This window comes from Xyrauchen texanus, chromosome 28 (genome assembly GCF_025860055.1).
Source record: "Xyrauchen texanus isolate HMW12.3.18 chromosome 28, RBS_HiC_50CHRs, whole genome shotgun sequence".
NCBI lineage: Eukaryota > Metazoa > Chordata > Actinopteri > Cypriniformes > Catostomidae > Xyrauchen > Xyrauchen texanus.
This window is the reverse complement of record NC_068303.1, coordinates 35,914,156-35,919,708: the sequence shown is the minus strand read 5'-3', so window position 1 is coordinate 35,919,708 and position 5,553 is coordinate 35,914,156.

Genomic DNA, 5,553 nt, shown 5'->3' with positions numbered 1-5,553 from the left:
TCCACTTCACTTGAAATTCTTCGTACATCCTAATCAATATAGGTTGAATTTGGGCAGATTTATAATAATTTATTAGATTTGGAATTCTAGACCTCAAAGCCTTTTTGACAACTTGAGAATTATAAGACTAATTCTAGGTTTCCTATTATCCCAATATATTTAATTGCTTCATCATTTTACAGATATCCATTGTACTGTATAAATCATGTGTTTTATGTCTTCATGATTTCATGCAGAACTCTTGAGCAGTGTAAATGCATTTTTATTCGTTTTATATTTTTAAAACAATATCTTGTGCAGAATGAATTTAAATTCTTAATTTTATAATCGTCAGCTTTCAGCAGATAGATAAATCCAGCTGAGACTCTTGCCAGAAGTGAATGGTCTTCTCTCACTTGATTGAGTGATGTTTGCAGCGCACAACTATTCAAGTGCAGCAGCACGTAATCTAATCTTAAAGTCAGGATCGAAGCTTGAGTTGAAAGTTGATGAGTACCAATTAAGCCTGATAGGAATGGTTTGAATTTGTCAAACTGAAACCAATACTGAAACCCTGAGATTATTCAGCGACCTTCTTGATAAAGGCCTCTGCATTGGAGAGTAAAATATAATATACAGCCTCAAAGTTTGTAGTAAAACAATCATAACTGTAATTTTAATTATGGTACCTCATTTGGGTTGTTGATGACGTTTACCAAATTTCAGGCTAATCTGATTAAAAAAGTTGGATTTCAAAATGGCAGAAGAAAATTATAGATGGGAACGAAAATGGAGATATACATTTTGTAGGGCTTGACTTGAAGGTTTAGAATAATTTCAATTCTAGCCCTTATGGTTGCTGATATATGAGCCAAAATGTAAAAGAGTTTATTATAGAACCACATGGGTGTGTTTGTGCGCCTGAATAGTGGGGGGATTTGAGACCATCCTGCCAAGTTTGGTGTCTCCACGACTTACGGTCTCTGATGCCCAGACACTTTTAGGGCAGAAAAAATAAGAAAATCAGTACAAATAAAATAGGGCTCCAGCAACTTTGCTGCTTGGCCCCCTAATAATCCTTACAAATACAATAGGGGTACCAGTACCTTCGGTGCTTGGCCCACTAAATATCCTGACAAACACAATAGGGTGTCAACCCTTTGGGCTTGAATCTCTAATAATCACTAATGATTACAATAGGTGACTATGTACTTTCAGTGTTTGGCCCCTAATGAAGTGCAAAGAAGAAAAATGTATTATATTTCAAGTTTAACATTGCTTAAAATATCGAAGGCTACTTAAAGTAAATAATTTAGGTCAAAGGGGTTCAATTTATGTTAAAGGTCTGGGAACCCCTGTCTTAATCTGTCACAAATTAATGCAGGAAAAAATAGATACATTTTTTATATTATCAAATTAAAAAGTTTTTAATTCATTTTTTTCATCTTGAGAAATGTTATTTGTTTATAATTTATGCTAACAACCACAACCAGACACACACAGAGAGAGAGAGAGAGAGAGAGATTCTTGGACAAAAAATGAATTGGAATTGAGGTAGCAAACAGGAATCAGAACCAGAACTGAAATATTAATTTAAGAACAATTCAAATGGAATGATTTCCAAATAAATTACCATAACAGGTAAGTGTAATGTGTATTATATGTTTTATGGTTAGCCTGATCTCATGAAATTTACATGGCAATGGAAAAGGTTTTGAAACCAAAATGATGTGCTTTGTTGGCTGCAGTTTCCCAGTGAATTGTCAAATGGAGTTTTTATGGTGAATGTTAGATTGATGTTTTAAACACATACCTCAGGGCTTTAGAGACCCAGGACCTCTTTCCACCCCCTGTACCTCATCCATTTTTTAGAGTTATGTCCAAACCTCTTTAGTAGTCCTAAAAAAAACAATACACACCGTCAAAATTGCAACAATGTTTTTATAATTAAGTACCAAAATTATATAGGGTCTTCAGAGACTCAACGTATGCCTTATAGGTGATAGACATACAGGTATATAGGTATTGTATTTTTTTTTGCACTTCTTTACATTTTATTTTCTGTAATTATTTGTTATCTTTTTAAGTTTACTATCACATGATATCTATTTCTTTCTTTATTACAAGATAAATGAGTTCTATTCATACAAATAATGTCACGAACCTCACTCCCTCGCTCCGCCCCCTCAAGCTTTTCACGCTCTTTTTGCTCGCTCGAGCCCTCATGCCCACTTTGCTCCTACTCGCTCACATGCTCGTAGGCAATCTCCCTTCCTCGAGTTTCTCACGCGTTTCCAATCCCCCAGAACATTATGACCACCTGCACTCGCATCATCTGCACTCCTGCACATTAGTTTCACCTGCACTCGTCTCATCACCTTTCATTGTCCCCTATAAATACCACAGCACATCCGTTTCACGGGTGTTGGTTATTGTATTTAATTTCCCGTGTCTTTGCCCCCGCTAGTCTCGTCTAGTTTTGATCCCCTCTTGAACACCTCTTGATTACCCCCTTAGCTTGCCAGCTCCTCGTTCCCCTAGTACCCCTGTCTACTCCCTTTGTTAGTTTACCCGCCTCTCAATCCTGTTTACCCCGGCTTTGACCCTCGCTCCCCTCGACTACTCTCCCGGATTTGCCCCCTTTACTCTCTTTGATTCCCCGGCTTTTGACCCTACGCTTCCCTCGACAACTCTTCACTGGATTTGCCCATTTGTACTTTTGCCTGCTTTTATTGTTAACAATAAAAGCAGTTTTTGACTTACATTGTGACTGTCTCATCTTGTGTGTGTGTGTCCGGGTTACAAATAAACACGAACAAGTTGATTTTCTGTGCAACAATGTATTCTCAATAATGGTAGATTATCAGTATACCATATGCATGTATATACACATTACAGTAATTTCTTACTCAACATAAATGTTCTGCACTTATATAGCACCTTTTTAACCTTAGCAGTATTCAAAGCGCTTTACACTGCGTCTCATTCACCCATTAACACATACACACCAATGCAAGGCGCAAGGCCCAAGGACACTTCAGCATGTAGACTCAAGCAGGCTGGGATTCAAACCACCAACCCTGTGATTAGTTTCCAACCCGCTCTATCAGCTGAGCCACAGCCACCTCCATGGCATGAACAGAATGATATGACTATTGTCATTTAGGTGTACTACTGAAATAATGTAAGTTGTTCATCTATTTAGACTCAATAATTGCCTGAGCAAATGTGTGTAATGTGTAGCTTTTGTGTTATGTATAGCGCAGTATGTGTTTGACAGCCAGTTGCATCTCATGAAATGCGTCACCCTACATCATAAAGACCAAACACTAATACACTATGACTGCATAATATTTAAAGTAAATACTAATGTTCAATATTCCGTTGTTAAGAGATCGTCTGAAAACGCCACACACTGTGCTAAAGTTTCACTGGTGTGGAATTTACAGACGGTTCCTTAAAAGCACTAGTTAATGAAAGCCCAGCAGAGCATTTTTAGGTATAATTCTCCAGCTACAACAACCGTTGAATGTTTGTGTTCAATATTTTATGCCTGTATGATCTAGTCATATTGTTTAACCTAACTGTGCAAATGATATCATTGTAAAATTGTCAGCTCCAGAGAACGTGGGAAGGAGGAACCAAATGTCAAACGAATAACGAGCCAACAACATCTGGAGATGCGTCAGTTTAGCATCTTTGGACATGCAAGCTCCAGTTCTACTTAATGTGAATAATACATGCAGGTGTAAATGTAAGTTGTTCTTATAGCACAATTTCCCACCTTATCACAATACCTGATCTGGATTTGATTTTCTGCCTTATTGAATCCAACTCAATAGAGATCGCTCTTATTTGGCAAGCATTCACTATACAATATTTTTTGTAGATGTATCTGTCAACATTTCAATTCTGGAGAAATATACAGTACACATGTTATGTCAACAAGTTTGGCAAAACGAACAATGAAGCAATTAATGAAACAGCACGCAGGAACAGATGTAAAGTAATCGGTATGAAGAAACAGCAGCTAGAGTTATACAGGGCCACACTGCACCTGCAATAGCCAATTATGAATACACTAAGAAACTTAAAATTGGAAACCTCATAAACCACCCCATTAAAGCCCAATAAAATGACTTTACTTCAGTGAGAAAGGCTCTTGCCATACACCAAGGTCACCACATCAACACACTTCAACCTTATAATACATACAGATTAATATTGGTGATGTGGGGTTCAGGCACAAGAATAAAAGCAAACATTCAACTCCCCAGGAGAGAGAGAGAGAGAGAGAGAGAGAGAGAGGAGGGAACAAAGCTGAAAAAAGCAATTTGTCTTTCTTCCTTGGTGTTTTACGGCAGTTGGCATCCAAAGTTTTGAGTTACTGCCACCTATTGTCTTTCTTTAACTTAGTCCTTATTAATTAGATTCGTCCTTCCAGTCCAGTCCTCCTTAGGAAATTAATCAAATATTTCCTTCCTTGATCATTATTTCCACATTCTAGTATACTTTTAAAATTGTACTCTCCTATACCCATTCTCCTTAGCTGTTCCTTCATCTCTTCCCTTTCTTGTGAATATATCCTGCATGACATAAAGATGCGTTTAATTGTCTCCTCCTCCTGACATTCATCACATAAACCTATAGAATGTTTTCCTATGATATGTAGTTTTATTTAGCTTGCAATGACCTATCCTTAGTCTATTTATTATAATTTGTTCTTTCCTTTTATTTCCCCTCTCTCTTACCATACCTACTTTATTTTGAAAGTTATTCCATACTTAATACTCATTAGGGCTGATACAGAATCACTACATATTAAAATGTTGTTATCCCTGGTTTGTTCACTCCATTCTAATGCCATTAATATAGCATATTATTCAACTGCATATACATTTAGGCTATCAGATGTTCTTTTGCTGACTCCCATTTCATATCTAGTGACAAATACCGCAGATCTTGTTGCATCCGTTTGTAGATCCTTTGACCCATCTGTAAATATTTAAATGCTGTCTTTGTACTTATAATGCTTGTATTTATAATATTCACTGGGTATATCTATACTTCAAATTCCTTTAATTTTTAAAAGCTCTAGATCAACCTTCAGATTGTCCAATAACCAAATTGGTTTATCAGGTCACACCACAGTCTCAGCAAATTCTTTATCATGCACTTCCATTTCCTTTGCTATTAAAGCCTGTCCATCCAAAACTTTCTTTCTATTCTATTCTCCTTCTACCAACATTTCTGTAATACCTTTTTCGTTGGATGGTTATCTCCATGTCCCCTTAGATTTATCCAATAGTTGGTTGTCAGTTGCCTTCGTCGTAACGACAACAGCATTTCACCTGCTTCAACCTGAAGTGCACATACTGGGGAAGTTCTGATTGGCCCTAAGCATATTCTTAAAGCACATGCTTGCACAATGTCCAATTCGACTAACACAGATTTAGCTGCTGATCCATATACAATACACCCATAGTCTATCTTAGACCTTATTAGAGCTATATATATATATGTTTCAAAGTTGAAATACTTGCTCCCCATTCTAACCCTGTAAGACACCTCATC